The 17,500-nt window shown below is 32.0% G+C and overlaps 1 protein-coding gene and 1 long non-coding RNA gene across 3 annotated transcripts in view; one reads left to right on the forward strand and one right to left on the reverse strand.

The window, feature by feature from the left end:
• Positions 1-740, forward strand: part of LOC137615327 (uncharacterized) — a 68,776-nt gene extending 68,036 nt beyond the window's left edge. Inside the window, exon 3 of the long non-coding RNA XR_011039224.1 lies at positions 133-740. This is a non-coding gene — a long non-coding RNA (uncharacterized lncRNA). The remainder of the gene's footprint in view (positions 1-132) is intronic.
• Positions 1-17,500, reverse strand: part of LOC137615324 (homeotic protein ultrabithorax-like) — a 1,252,187-nt gene that overhangs the window by 1,179,728 nt on the left and 54,959 nt on the right. The gene's annotated exons all lie outside the window — the stretch shown is intronic.

Below are 17,500 nucleotides of genomic sequence, written 5' to 3' on the forward strand. Positions count from 1 at the left end.
AAAGGAAAATACAAAATGCCAATAGGAATCTGTCTGAATATGAAGTGTTTTTTTTTTTTTTAATATGCTTTCTTTATAATTAAAACTCACACACATATGATTATAACTAATCTCTTTTCTTATATTTTCCAGAAATGATGGCAGAGACTTCGACGACGCATCATGAAAATAATTTTCAGCTATTGAAGAGTTGCTAGCAAGATTCTCAAGCATAACAGACGATTTTACCTAAATGCTTATTAGGCGATTATATGCAAAAATACCAATTCCCAGTTAATATATTGACAATGGAAGCACTACGAAAGCAACTACACACCACTGAAAACCTCTCAAGCCAGGAAAACTTTATTATAAGGTTACAGCAAGCTGTCCCAACGACCAGATATCGGAACACCTACTTTAAGATAACATGGAGTGTTCGGACCCCTTCGAAAAAGTCTATCATTAGAGGAACAGATTGTTTATGTTTAGATGATGATGTACGACTTATCATTTTTGCTTTCATTATCATAAAGATATTGCATGAGGGTAAAGCTAAAGGAAATGTTCAGAATCATATAAACATGAAAAATCTCTTTTCTATGAATCATAAGTAAATAAAATCTTTAAATTTCCTATTTAGAGTTAGTAAAACAGAAAAATAAACCCAATTCAAATTAACCTCTACAAAACGAATTACGTAGCAAGAGCGAGAACCGCCTAGTTAGGAGCTGTAAACTAAATGTAAAACAAAATAACGGTAAAACTTTGCAATATATATATATATATATATATATATATATATATATATATATATATATATATATATATATATATATATATATATATATACATACAGTATATATATATTGCGTGTCCAATGCACTTCCAAGTTACATAATCCATTCAAAATTAAACCTTCAGCAAAACAATATCCCTGCATGACTTTGGTTTCCCTAAATTTTCCTGGTTACGCAAAACTTACGTTTATCTAACGAAGTTTTGAGTGTTATTACACTATCTCAAATAATACTTTACCCGCCTCTCCCGTAAGTCTCACCTGCATCTTAATCAACTTCATTTCAAGTTTAATAAAATATTCTACACTTCACTTTCCTATCATATTTGACTGCCGGGTCATACACCACGTTCGTGAACATTTCAAAGGTATAAAATTCTAGTAATTTCTCTAGCATTAAACTGAAATTTTAATAGCCAGCCTTGGAAAATGTAATTATGTAACATTGTTTGCAACATAATTTCTAGAGTTACAATTTAGTCATAAAGCATACTATATAAATTATACTTAACACTTCGTGTAAATATTTGCTGTCACCTAGTTGAATACATATACATGTAACCATAAAGTCTATACACTCAAATATATCTATTTGTTTATATATATATATATATATATATATATATATATATATATATATATATATATATATATATATTTATATATATATATATATTTATATATATATATATATATATATATATATATATATATATATATATATATATATATATATATACTGTATATATATATAAATTTATATATATATAAATATATATATATATATATATATATATATATATATATATATATATATATATATATATATACACACACGAGTGTTTGTATTGGCACTCAGGCCTATTTGCATGACATGTAATTTAACCATTTTCATTTAATTTATCAATTAACCATATAAGAAAACACCAATCTTTAGTTTAGTGTGAATTTCCTCTTGTTCTTCAAAATAGTTGTTCTCAAACATTCCCAAAAGCTAAAGACAAATAGGGAAACAGTGGTAGTTATAACCGTAATAGTAATAGAACACATTAAGGACTTCGTTGGCGAAGTTTATTGTAAATTCCATGAATAAAACAGGAAACTATTATGAAGTATATTTATCACCTTGTGATATACCCCTTTCTTGTACACAAAAACCTAATACCAGTATTGGTAATGGAAATTCAGTGTTACCGTTAAAAGACCTTAATTTAAGTGCCCTGGTTTCCGCTTTATTTTTCCCATATTTTCAAATAAAAACAATTAATGTCAACATTAATATTGAGAGCAAATATTGCCCATTTTCTTCATTGAAAACGGTATATAAGGGCTCTTGGAAAGTTTTAATTTTCAAGACCTTCAAGTTATAGTAAAAAGGCAGACTCATATGATGGTAAGTTGCTGCGTTGAATAAAAATATTGCAAGTCGCTCATGTTACCTTCTTGGACACTCTCCAGACTTTCCTAAGCTTGTTATGATACATGGGCCCAAGTACTTTTTGTTTCTTGCCCAATTTGTCCAACATCAAAATGCCTTTATCTCGCACGAAACGATTCATTCTTAGAGCTAGAGTTAACATGAGAGCATGCTATGAGGAATAACGAAGAAAAATAAGTTACAATTAAGTTTCCAATTAAAGTTTTCCACGGATAACAGAACCTCAAATAAAGAGCTTGGCTGAGTTTTTGGTTACTAAATAGTATAAAAAAATAGAAAATATTAAGTGGCCACACACACATTTATATGCTTTTGTGTGATTTGGCCATTCGTTAGAATTTTATCATAGTGAGGTGGTTGAGTTTTAGCGTGATATATAAAAATGCAACATTTTAGAAGCGAAAGAGACGGTAACATTCGGATTCAAACAGCAGTATAACTGAACTAGTAAAAAAAAAGAAAAAAAAGAATAAAGGCTATCAGATCCAAAGGCTACAAATCACCAAAACCAACAAATGTACGCTGAGAGAGAGAGAGAGAGAGAGAGAGAGAGAGAGAGAGAGAGAGAGAGAGAGAGAGAGAGATGTATGCTTAGTAAAATAGCAAATCCCCACTTCACACACATCTTTAGCACCGCTAAAAGCAAGGTAGAAGATTTCCGAAAATGATCTTGATATATCAAAGAATTTTTCCAGAAGTAACGAAAATGACATTAACATTTCTAGAACATCTGGTATTTATGCGCTCGTAAAATCCTTCCAAATCCCACTTAAAATTCCCGGAATTTGGAAATACGGCGCTTTAGATTCTCCCTAGTTACCCTGCGAATGTTGGGCTTCGAGAAGAAATTATATTAAATTTCAATTTCAGGAGATGGAGGTCCCTTGCATTTCATAAAAAGGAATCTCGATTTACTCCAGTTCAAACCATCGTAACCTGGAGAGCCTAATTTACTTTTGATAGGATTTTACAAAAAATAAAGCAGGTAAATTAAATGGGGATAAAAAATACGTAGTATATGTGTATATTTATGAATATCACACACACACATATATATATACAGTATATGTGTGTATATATATATATATATATATATATATATATATATATATATATATATATATATATATATATATATATATACAGAGAGAGAGAGAGAGAGAGAGAGAGAGAGAGAGAGAGAGAGAGAGAGAGAGAGAGAGAGAGAGAGACTAATTCAGCATTAACCCCACAGCTCTCTTTGAGACATGTATTTCACATATGAAAATTCTATTATACCAACATCCCGGAAAAGAAAAACAACAATAGTGTTTCAGTTATTTTCAGGTTTTTCTTTGGTTTTAGAGGTTTTCTTTTTCTTCTTTCTTCCCCACCTTCTCCTTTTACAGCTACCTCCCCCTCCTTCTCTCGAGAGAGGATCTCAGGGAGGAATCTGCATTAGTCAACCCTGGAGGCCTTCCACACATCATCCTAAGTATCATTAGCCTCACAAGCAATTTTCGCCCGTCCTTAATTCTCATTTGTGAGGTTCTGGCCCCGAGAAATGTTTTCGGTTTCTTTTCTGTTCTCTCTCTCTCTCTCTCTCTCTCTCTCTCTCTCTCTCTCTCTCTCTCTCTCTCTCTCTCTCTCTCTCTCTCTCTCTCTCTCTTTTAAATATCTAAACATTTTGAGATGACTTGCCAAACAAAACTGTCAGGCGTAACAGATATAATGAAGAAAAACACGAGCAAATATGTACACATACTGAGAATATTTTTACGTGGTTGAGTAAGAATCTTAAAAATTCTGTTTCTAGCCAAATAACATGGCTATCATCGCCTTATATAAGGCGTCTTTGACATACACACACAAAAAAAAAAAAAAAAAAAAAAAAAAAAAAAAAAAAAAGAGATGAAACAAAAAATTTAACAAGGAACCGATTCTTTAATCAGTACAAAACTATCGAAGCTAAAACTGTAGGAACAAATCCTTATAAACGATGCAAAGTAGGCTAACGAAAGGGCTATCCGCGAACGAAAGATGTAAGGAATAAGCCAGGAGCCATTTTTACAAATTTTCTTTTGAATAATGAGTCATCATACAGGAAAACTTCAAAATGATTCTAATTCAATTTTCAAGCAAATAAGTATCTAAATTAAAATAATGTACAGTAAGACTATAGTTGATTTTATTTTTCACGTAAAGGTAATAAACAAACAATAACTTCCGAAACAGTTAGCTAAATTCTATCTATGAATCATAAAATGGATGACAATAATATTAGCTACGTTTGTAAGATATCTCGCAAGAATTTATTAGGACTCGACCTTAAGTCTTAAATATAATGATATTATATTTCTAGGATGCACATGTGATATGCAATACACACATAACATTTAAATTTCAAGTTAGTATAAATAATCTCGAATATTCTAAAAAATTAAAAGTAAAATCCATTTCTGATTTTAAATGTCTACCATACTCCACAAACATTCTACATCATCATAAGCACAGGTCACTAAAAAAATTCATGGCATATCACCATTAAAAGGACTTGTGAATATAACAAACATCAAATAACCATACAATTTTTCAGGAATTCTTATGAATTTCAAGCTATGCAAATTTTCATCATCCAGACTTAGTGAAAGTTTACTGCAATACTGGCTCTTCAAAGAACAGGAATTCCCGAGACAAAGAGCCAATCTCTTTTGACATTTTACATGTTAGCAATTAAATACTGATACTCTTACCCCACGGATTTTGCAAGGCATTGAGTTGTTATTTTGACTATAAGAGAATCGACATGAAAATACTTTGAAGATAAAAATTATCTCATATCAAGTAAATGCATAACAATAATAGCACAAATAACAAATACAATGGAGATAAAGAAGTATGTAATGAGTTCCACTGTCCTTATGATATACCAAGCTGTTGATTGCTGTCCAGGGCAAGCACCTTAAAAAGTCACGAATTAAATATTCAAACATGGAAGTTGAACTTTACCTGTGACAAAATATTCTTGATTTAGATACAAAACTCCACATAGTTGATATTTTTAATTGATTAGAGATTTCTAAAAATAGTGAGAGAGAGAGAGAGAGAGAGAGAGAGAGAGAGAGAGAGAGAGAGAGAGAGAGAGAGAGAGAGAGAGAGAGAGAGAGAGAGAGAGATGTAGTTAAATCAAAGTCACGTAATTAACTGCCTTGTTTAAGCAAAATACATATGTAAGAATAATAATAATATTTCAGTAATAAATAAGTTTCGTTACTACTTTAATCGAACTTCGCCAGATTATGCCATTTGGAGTTTCTCCAATGCTCCTATTACTTTCCTGACAATGAAATCTTCATGACAACAGCGGTTATTATAGAGTTCTTTTATTTCTAAGATAGTTATACTAAATCTGATCCTCATTTTCTCAACTATTGAATGCTATAAACCCCGTCTTTTGACATGTGAAGACTTTATAAGGTAAAAGGAAGCTGCATTGTATATAAGATTAATAATATCGACACTGCTACTACTAATATTAACAACAAGATTACGAGGGAGAAGAAAAGTTTCATGGTAGCCAAATGTGTACATCTAACTTAACTAATTACCTTACCCGAGATCTGTATAATCAGAGTTACCTTAATAGAACGCAAAATGCATTTAAGGGAAAATCTGTTACCTTTTGTATGCACACCGCGAATGGTATCACATGAAGAGTAAACACAAAAGGCCATTTTAAATCGAAAAGTGCATTACAACAGAAACCTAAAGAATTAGAAAGGAGTGACTATAAGAATGACATTCCCTACTGAGAACCCACAACCTGGCCGACCTTGTTAGAATTAAAACATATAATACTCACATCAACTCTCAAAATAGTATAGTAAAAATCACATTGATGGTATAGAGAAGAACTACAGGCTTCGATAGTAACCATCCACGATTACGAGTCGCGTAGCTGACAATTATGTACACGCAACTTTATTTGAATTATTTACCTCTCTTCCAAATTCCTTATGCACTCAAATGCATCCTTGTAGCCGCGAGCGGATTGGAGACAACTTTTTATACTCAATGTTATTCGGTTTGAGATATTGGTGATGACTCTATATGAATAAATAGTTCCTTATAAGCTCATCTTAATTTTAATGGCTTGAGAGTTTTACAGTTTGTAGATTTCTAAGGTCTAACCAACATTTTCAGCAATTATAAATCTCGCACTGTCCGTTTCTAGCTGAAAATCATCCAAATTCTAAAAGAAACCAACTCAAATAACTTTGCCGCGCAGTTTTTGCTTTAATTAACGCCAGGTAAAATTCCCTGATTCTCTGCCATTATCAGAACATTCATAATGTTTCGGAAGCTGGATTAAATAATATTAAGTAATAGCATTACAATTAAAATTGAAGGCCGAATAATTTTCTTTAAAATCTAGGTAAAAGCCAAGTCAAAACCAAATTTACTGAAGATATTAATTTCAAAGATAGAAGAAAGATATGAAGCATAAAGGGATATTGTATAATGTTACTAAATATGTATTTAAAATTTCTTATTATTTGACCGTTCCAGTTTATTTCACAAAATAAAATGTAAATGACATTTCCATGATAGAAAAAAAAAGTTGATATTAGCCCTTGCCACTGAGTAACTCCAACTAGAAATTAAGAAAGTCTTAGGAAATTGAAAAAAAAAAAATTGTGTGAGATGTTCAGACAACCGTGGATAAATACGCAATAGTGTGTACTTGGAACAAGAGGGTACCGCAATTATTAGTTCGGGGAATAAAAAGTTACATATAGCATGAAAGAGATGCAGACATGGTACCAGACGTTAGGACGAGAGGGAGCTACCACCTTCTGAAGGTCAAACGAATTTTCTTAAGCTAATAACAGATGCAGCCTCCAAAAAACGTTAATTTTTAGAAAATGATAGTAAACGTTTCTATAAAGGATTGACTTAAAGATAAATGCAACTTACGTAAAAATAAAATTACATAATAAACAGAAGGACCCACTGAAAATTGTACGGCATCAAAAAACATATCTATTAAAAGATGGTGCTATGGCCTGTAAACAAAAGAAATTAGTACTATTCCAATCCCACATATAAGAGAGACAGAGTAACCATAATAACCATTGGCATGAAATATTTCCATAAACGGGAAATATGCCCTCATCTGTTCAATGTGCTTGTGATAACAGGCGATAATATGCGCCTCACATCGAATCACTTTCTACTTTCTATTGACCAGCCTTCAAGAAGCACCTAATTATTCTATTCAACAAAGGATATAACCTGAGAGAGAGAGAGAGAGAGAGAGAGAGAGAGAGAGAGAGAGAGAGAGAGAGAGAGAGAGAGAGAGAGAGAGAAGAGAGGTTAATCTACGATGCCTAAATGCTTTTTCTTTTGAAATCAAAGTCCTCAAGAGGAATTTCGCTGCGGAAAATTTCAGGTCGAAAAGAAAGCAATAAACTCGCTTAAGAAAACGGTCGCAGTTTTACAAGTAATGAATTCTCCCGAATCGTAATCAATGTGTTTTGCGGGTATTTACTGACCTAACGAATCTTCCAAAGGTTCCGAATTGGAGCAGTAAGGCTCCTTAACATATCCGCAACAGTTTACACAGAATGGGTATTTTAAGTGATTCGTTTAAACAGAGGAGAGAATCCATTTTTAAAGTAACGAAGTAGGTATTTTTATCTTGGTGGGAGGTACTGTAGATAAATAAAATCAACTACTCTTTGCGAGATGTTTATTTGGAAAACATCATGGGAGTGTTTCGGTCCGATTACAGAAGTTAAAGCATTTAATTATGAACCGAAAGGATTAATGAAAAACGGGTCGTGTAAGGAGGAGAGAATGCATGCAACATTTACATCAGTGTTAATGAACTATAAAATCACAGGCGGTCTTCATGAGACGCCTGCGAAATGATCTGCTTGTACATATACGAAACTGTCAGAAGGTCTTAATCCAGTTTAAATTTCACACTCAGTGAACGACAATCACCGCCCCCTCTTATCTTTAGTCCTTCCCCTACTCTATTATACCCTTCCCCAAAACTGGTCTCCACCAGAAAAATAATCATAAACAAATAAAATGGCAACAACTCTCTCAGTACAAACAAATAAAGAAACGGCTGGTAAAAAAACAATACAATGCGACACATAAACCAGTAAGAATTGCGCGCCCCTTGCAACTGCTTCTGTCCCCCTACACACACAAAAAAAAAAAAACACATCAATATGCTTTTAATATATATTCTACAATCAAAATGACTCTACGATAGAAAAAAAGTCGACCATTGTAATCTGCCACATAAAGTAGGAGAGCAGGAGGCTCTAGCTCTCTCTCCCCCAGCACTGAGAGCTTGTGTTCCTCCTATCACAGGCAACACCATGAAATGTGCTGTTGGCGAAGGGGGAGTAGGTAAGGGGAACACCGCCCCTACTAAACCAGAAGCTCCCCCTTCCCCGCAACAATACCAAGAGTCCCAAAACACCATCCGAAACCTCTTTATGCAAACTTCTCATTTACGTGGAGTCTCCAGGGTTCTGGGTCGTCATAAATAGGCGTAAAATGAATGCCATATTTTTTGAGACTCTATCCACGGTGTAGCTTACTGTTTCATTTGCATATGGAGACTAAATCATAAGGTATTTGGTGAGAGTAGTAAAGGGGCTTAGAGCAATTGGATAGGAGGGGCCGGCTTCATTTCAATAAGCATACATCAAGGCCTATATTATTGCAATCTCCCACTTCACTGGTTGCCTTACCCGACCATGTAATGAAGTCTGTCCCATTGGGTGACGGCAATGAATTGTCGGAGGTGCCACCAACGAGCTTGGAATATCCGCCCTTCCAACACTTGGGTTATTCACAGCATGGAAACGGTATCAATGGCGTAAATTGTAAGAAGTCAAGGAAGGATAATCCTAAGTGCGTCGCCACTGTAAGGGCGATTTTCCTCAACGTTTCCCTCGAGATTACCGAACCAACGGAGGGAGTGATTATGGAACTGACTGAAGCAAATGCAGTTCAACTCGATGTCCAGAAGCAGAGGGGGGTTTTGGATTGGAAAAAGAAGTGTATATGTAAACATTGAAAAAATAAGAAGTGATTGGCTAAGCTGCCAGGCCCAACAGTAAAGTTAATTTGTTAAGATTGTAAGAATAAGATATAAAGAAAATCCCAAGATGTGAACATTCGGTTGAAGAAATGCATATTTGGTAATGCTTTCCGTTTTTAAAGTTTGAAATTCTTGAATGATTTTCTTTCTAATACTTTATAAAAAAAGATGAATATTCTTACAGCTACCTTTCTGATATCTATATTCTATTACACATCTCTCTAATATATATATATATATATATATATATATATATATATATATATATATATATATATATATATATATATATATATATATATATATATATATATATATATATCTATATATAAACATATACATATATATAGCTATTCATAAACATCAAATGAGACCTTCTCAAAATACGTCAATATAAATATACGATGCAAGACTTTTTGCAACAGTAAAGGTTTTCTCCATACTTAAAAATAGTTAGGACATTCTTTGAACCACGCTATATATAGTCCTTGCTTTGAACCATCCTAATTACCTCCGCCAACGAAGTTGGAGAGGAGATTATGTTTTCACCGTTGTTTGTTTCTTTGTTTGTTTGTTTGTTTGATGTGTGAACAACTTCCTTTCCATAATTTCAATCATAGGGTAATGAAACTTTCAAGGATTAATTGTTTTGTTGAGATATGGAAGTGCTTCAATATTGAAAGCCCTAGGTCAAAGGTCAAGGTCGAAGTTGAACAAAAGGTCGTTTGTGTGTGTGAACAACTTCATGGCCACAAATTTACTCATAGAATAGTGATGCTTTCAGGGATTAATTTTTATGATGAGACGTGGAAGTGATTCAATTTTGAAAGTCCCAAGTCAAAGGTCAAGGTCGAGAAATAAGCTACTGTGACGGATGTCTGCACTCTACTGGGTGCCTCTCTAGTTGTTACTATATTCATAAGTGCATTTCTACTTTAATTTCATAACGGTTCAAATAAATAAACAAAACCTGTATATTTAAGCAGTGTACAAATATCACCAGCATTTCTTAAAAATATTACTGTAACCCAACACTTAATATTAAAAATATTTTAGATGTGCATGCCCCTTTCCCCCTTCTAAATTGCACACCTAGCAAATGGAAAATTGATCACATGCACGTTTCCTTGAGAAAATTTTAGAGGCAGTAGTGATTTTGTCATACATAATTGTAGGTTCAAGGTATTATACTTCGAACTATACATAACAGAGATTTATATTTGGCAAACACAATTCAATAATGCTGCCAATAAGCAGTGCGAAGAGAGTTCAGACATAAACTCCTTGCTAATAACTTCTGAAGTATACAAAATAGAAGCTTCATATACAAGCCATACCTACTTTGTGCAAGTCTAGCAGATTCAATTTTGTCTTAAACCTTGGACCATATACGACAAAACACTTATATTTAGAAAGTATAATCCATAATGATGCCAGTGTGGTCACTGAGGTTATGCCATACTTAGATATGTAAGGTCAAATATCTAACATGAGTCAGTAGTTTTGTGCTGTCCGGAAGAGAGACTTCATATTTATCCATAATCATCCACTAATAAAAACTATTAACACTTGCTTGGTTACTTCCTATAAATGTAAACCAGTTTGTTACGTTGATGGTGAATGTCAGTATAATACCCCCTTTCTGATGCATTATTATTGAAGTAATAAATGATAATTTTTGCGTGAAAAACAAGGTCAAGGTCAAGCTTAGTTGATTAAGAATTCAAATTTGGCATTAACTTTTAAATATGGTACAAAAACATATCTAGCATACATTGTTAATGGATTATAGAATATGTGCCTTATGACCTGGTGCAGTAATTGGCTACGCTATTCAATGCCAAGATGAAACTGGTGGAGGGAAACCCTCCACTTGCACTATGATTTAAAAATGAATTAATTTGACAGCAAAGAAAAAGTTAAGGAATCCGATAAGACATTGCAAAGACCAATTAGTAATGCCTATATAATGTAAAATCCACAACTGACCTCAAAGAGGATAGCTAATTCAAATAGGAATTAAACATTGGTAAGGGATTTTAAACCAAAGGATAAAGAAACTTTTATTTAGTACGCCTATATACGATTGAAGCGAAGTACAAGGTGAAGTCAAATCAAAGGTCATGCCAAGAGGTTAAATATTGAACAGGAATTTAACTTTAACCATAAGATTTCAGAGCCAGTTATAGCTCATTTTCAACATACACAGTGCCATGCATTCTGTCCGAGTGTGTGTGTATGTGTATGTATGTATGTACATATATATATATATATATATATATATATATATATATATATATATATATATATATATATATATATATATATATATATATATATATATAACTTGCTGGAATACCAATATGCTGACCTCTTATGGCACCGGCACTTTCAGGGAGCAAGGGGTCAAAGTGAAATTAATAAATATGCAAAATGAACCACAGGTAAAATTGAAATACTAAGAGAATTTGGACTAGCTTCATCTGTATGACATCTTCAATCAGTATTTCAATTTTCCCTGTGATTTATTGCATCAGAGTATCACGTATTCCTGTGAGTTTTATAAACAAACATACACATTACATATATATATATATATATATATATATATATATATATATATATATATATATATATATATATATATATATATATATATATATATATATATATATATATATACACACACAAATATATATATTCATAGAGGGGCCCTGGAACTAATAAAACTTTTGAGGCGTCATCATATTTAAAGGAAACAGGAGAATATATATATATATATATATATATATATATATATATATATATATATATATATATAATATATATATCATATATATATCATATATATATATATATATATATATATATATATATATATATATATATATATATATATATATATATGACAGAAATATACCTATAAACAAATATTTACGTGTATGTACGATATACAGTATATCAGTTGTTCTTTCCTTCTTTCTTCAGTTCAATGCTGGTGTTCGTATGATGACGTGCAAGGTTTTTGAAGGATACTGGCGCTGTGAACTCAATCATATCTAAATAGAATGGATTGCCTTGACTCCCTATTATCAAAAGCCAGAAATTATTGCAAATTATTTCCGAAAGTTCTCGAGGGAGAACTTATGAAACCGGTTTTTTCTTAATCGATCGTTTTTTTCCCTAAACTCATCGTTTTTTTCTATACCGATCGAATAAACAAGTCTGTTCCTACCTCAAACTCCAGCCATGTCCCATTAGTGAAGGAGGCATCCTGTAATGGCCTCCGGTAAAAATTCTTGGGAAATCAATATTGGATCCAAATTAATAAAACAGATGCATATGAAATTTCAAACAGCAAATTAATATTAAAATAGAAAATATCAGATGATTCTCCTACGCACGGAATACAGTCTGAAGTAAGAAATTAATACATGACAATAAATACAAAACGCACTATTAACCCATAACCATTGATGTACCAAAGGGAATGCTAACGTTAATGAACAAACACAAGCGTGAAGGAAACGATGATAAAAGGTGGATAGGCAAACATTCTTATAATATCGTCTGCTCCTCGCTTTCATATCATCAGCAATTACCGGCAAAGGTATACCTGAATCTCATAAAGATTTTGGAGGGGGTCGGTTATTGGCATGAAGAGGAGGCCCTTTGGGTTAAGAAAGGAGGTGGCCCCAGAGGTTAGAGGAATGACTTTGGTCACAAGACCGGGTTTGGGCTATTGCTCACTGGTGTCTAGAATTCAAGAAATGAATTAACAATACATTTGTCAGCTTTTTTTAGGATATACCTTCTGAATTATAATGTCTGGTTTTGGGGGCTTTTACAGGGGATACCGAAAAATTATCATTACCTAGTACGTCGTGGTTTATTTCTATAAATAATCAGGTTTGATGAAATTTTGCAGTTATTTCTTTGTTTAAAGGTGTCTTATTTTTTTTTCAAATTTCCATATAATTACCAGTTATATAAAAACAGTAAATTACGATTGTTCAGTTTGCCCCAGAAAAAAATTATGATTACTAACTCACTTAGGAATATTCTGAAAGAAATATGCGTATTCAGCCTGATACATGAGCAAAGTATTTTCATACTGAGAAAATATTTCAAGATTTTTGGAGGCCCGTTTCGAGGAAATTTATCAATCATTTCATTTTACTATATTCTGAATATTGTTCTTTTATTGGATCTCTATCACTTGACTAATCTAAATTTATCAGAAGAAAACCTTGTACATTTTATTCTCATATTTGGCTCTATTTTAAAAGGGTTATTTTGCTCAATACCTAGTGGATGGAATCTTCAGGTCTTTTAAACTTATCTTTATATTGGCCTCCGGGACCATCTTTGTTACCTCATACTTTTCCTTAAAAGTAATTCTGATGATCCAATATATTATAATTTTCCTAAACTATACCATCCACCGCATAGAACTAGATATTCAGTTCATCCTAACAATCTTGCTCTACTTAAAGAGCTTCAATAGATCACAGTAATCTAAAAGCTTCATTATAGCTTTGACCAAATTGTGAAAAAATAAATCGGTGGAACTTTAGAAACTTACTTGGTTCAAAGGTTTTTTTTAGCAGATTCATAAGTATCATTAGTTTGTCTGTTATTTATCTTGCGGTATTTACTATACTTTATTATCAATTTTATTTTGTTGCTTAGTATATTTTATTCTCTACTCTTAAATTAATTTTACGGTACCATACTGCTTGACTTAATGCTTTTTATATTCTGCTATCCGACTGGGGTTAAAGCTTGACTTCTAATAATAATAATAATAATAATAATAATAATAAAAATAATAATAATAATAATAATAATAATAATAATAATAATATTAATAATAACAATACCGTATCTGGTTTTTAAACCTTTTCATCAATAAAGAAGTAAGCCAAAGATTGCGTATAAATAAAAGAACTAATTTTTTTTTTTTGCTTCATTATTATTCTTCTCCCCATTTTTTTTTTTTTTTTTTTTGAAACCCAATAGGCCTTTATCTATAATAAACTAATATGCCTTAAACCATAATAACGCAAACCTGCCACCAATTAAAAAAAATGGATAATTTAAATCATAATACTAGGTATGCAGTTAATTCTAAGAGTAAGGCCTTCTCCATCATGAGGCTCAATACTACGCGGTAGTCTAGAAGTTTTGTTCCAGTTGAGACCAAGTAGTGGATTCCTAATCGGGTGTTGAATCGGTAGAACTTCAGAAGTCTAAACTAGCAGCAAACGTTTTCATGTTGAACAGGCTGACACAAGTCTCTTTTTATAGTTTATATATGAAAGATCTGTTTTCATGCTGTTACTGTTCTTAAAATACTCTATTTTAATTGTTTGTTACTTTTCATAGTTTATCTATTTCCCTATTTCCTTTCCTGTTGGAGCCCTTGGCTTTATATAGCATCCTGCTTTTCCAACTAGGGTTGTAGCTTTGTTAGTAATAATAATAATAATAATAATAATAATAATAATAATAATAATAATAATAATAATAATAATAATAATAACAACAACAATAACAACAATAATAATTATAGTTTTGAGTAAAAGTACGAATGAATAACGTTTTCCTTCTAATGGCCCAGTTCTGAAATTTTATACCTCTATCCTCTCAAAAATAAAGGCAAGTACCAGCTATATTTTCTTCTATATTATCTTATGTTCGGATTAGTCATGAAATTTTAACATAGACATGAAATTTATAGCAATTGAGAAACTTTCTGTACACTCATCTTTTTTAGCTAAGGGAAAACAATGATTTTTTTTTTCTTTTCGGGTAAACTTTTCCTTCAAAGTGAGACAGGTGATTTGAAATCGATGCTATTTAATGAATTTTCCTAAGCTCTACTTCAAAGAAATCAGGTACCATATATGATGTTCTCATTAGAGATAGAAGTGGAAAACAAACTGCCATTTATAGATTTTAAATTTACGGTGTACAGGAAACTTACAAATGTTATTTCGTATATGCATTCTTATTTAAGTTACCACCAGTCAATCAAAAATATGATTTTTCTCATTCATGTTTTTCAGGGATACAATTGAAAAGTTACTGTGATTTTCTTCATGCAGAGCATATGAAAATTCACGAAATAGCCTCAATTGTAAAGTATCCACACCCCCATTTCACAACAAAAACCTGCCAGAAAGCTAAGAAAACATTTTAAGGATTTATTACTAAGAATGACCCAATTAGAATATTCAGTGGCTACTTTCCTCTTGGTAAATGTAGAAGAGATTCTTTAGCTATGGTAAGCAGCTCTTCTAGGAGAGGGACACTCCAAAATCAAACCATTGTTCTCTAGCCTTGGGTAGTGTCATAGCCAGGTCATAGCCTCTGTACCATGGTCTTCCACTATTTTGTGTTAGAGTTCTCTTCCTTAAGTATATACTCGGGCACATTATTTTATTTAATTTCTCTTCCTCTTGTTTTGTTAGTTTTTTTTTATAGTTTATATAGGAAATGTTTATTTTAATGTTGTTACTTTATTTTATTCTCCTTGTTTCCATTCCTCAATGGGCTATTTTCCCTGTTGGGGCCCTAGGCTTATAGCATCCAGCTTTTCCAACTAGGGTTGTAGTTTAGCAAGTAATAATAATAATAACCTCGTTCTATGTTTTTTCCAGAGTTTGTGACTTGAATATGGAAACCCTTCGGAAATATTTGAAATAAAGTCATTCTAAACAAAAAGACACAGAAAAAACAGATTCTCCGAAGCAGATAAATGGATGTATCTATGGGATCCCATGCAATCACGGTGATAAAAGATACATCGTCCAAAGTGGGAACAAGATTAAAGCTCCGTAAAAATAATGTAATAAAGGGTAAAACTGTCAGAAACCTTTTCCCGCATATGAATAGATGCAACCACGCTATTACTGGAAAGCTGATAAAGAACTTGTATTTTGTGATGACATAAAAGGTAATATCATAGAGACATGTGTAATTAAGAAATATTTTGAAGAACTAAATGAAGTGTTTATAAAACATGTTTTCAATAAATGGGCTTTTCAATATTTTTCATTTGTTTGCCTCTTGTACGTCATCACAGAGGCTTCTTTGTATTCTGAATTATTTTTCAAAACACGTGACTACGAGTAGATATATTAAAAACACGAAAGCATTTGATTCATCCTTCTATTCCTTTTTCCTCCCGGTCTGCTATCATCTTGAGACATCGCACGTTCATACGATTTGTTATATATATATATATATATATATATATATATATATATATATATATATATATATATATATATATATATATATATATATATATATATATATACACACACACACAAACCTGTATATTATAAGTACCATTAATCAAGAGCCCTACTGAGAAATTACATTACGTCTGAGCAACAGAAAATTTATCATTATTATATTAGAAGAGTATATCTGTCAACAATAATATTGGTAATAGTCGAGATATTAGAATTTTATTACATCATTATTAATAATAATAGCAAACATTCACCTGTCTATACATTGACTTGATACAATTGACGTTTAGTGCTTTTCCAAGAAAATCTCTTATGAAATGATTATGACTTAGAATTCATATAAATATTTCACATTAAAATTGGGAATGAACCTTTAGATTAAAGGTAAACATATAGATGCATTCAAACAAATAACCTAAAAGCGACAGTAAAATCAAAATCAATAATATCAATACTGATATAGGTAATGCTGATAACAATGATAACGAAATTAACAAATTACTAACATTAAAAGTCTAACTCCCATATCTTTGACTACTATCACAAAAATACTTTTCAGTTCAACCTGACTAAATATGTAAACAAATCAATAAAAAAAAAATAAAATAAAATATGTAAAATAAGAAAGTATAAATATTTCCCAGGATTTAGGTATTATGTGGAGTCATCCATCGGATGGCTAAGAGGGGGGTTTACCCTGTAGCCATGAAAGAGCGCTTAGATTGGACCATATGTTTTCCTAAATGTTCTCTACCATTCCGTGCGATAGGGTGTTGGAGAATATGTCCGGGGAAGCTGCGTCCATTTCCCCCAGATGGCACAGTATCAGTCATGAAATCAAACGTGTTGGAAATTGGTTGTTCCTTATGATATTTTTCGAAGTCACGACTTACGTTCGCTCGACATCGCAG

The sequence above is a fragment of the Palaemon carinicauda genome, chromosome 21 (genome assembly GCF_036898095.1).
Source record: "Palaemon carinicauda isolate YSFRI2023 chromosome 21, ASM3689809v2, whole genome shotgun sequence".
In the NCBI taxonomy this organism is placed as follows: Eukaryota; Metazoa; Arthropoda; class Malacostraca; order Decapoda; family Palaemonidae; genus Palaemon; species Palaemon carinicauda.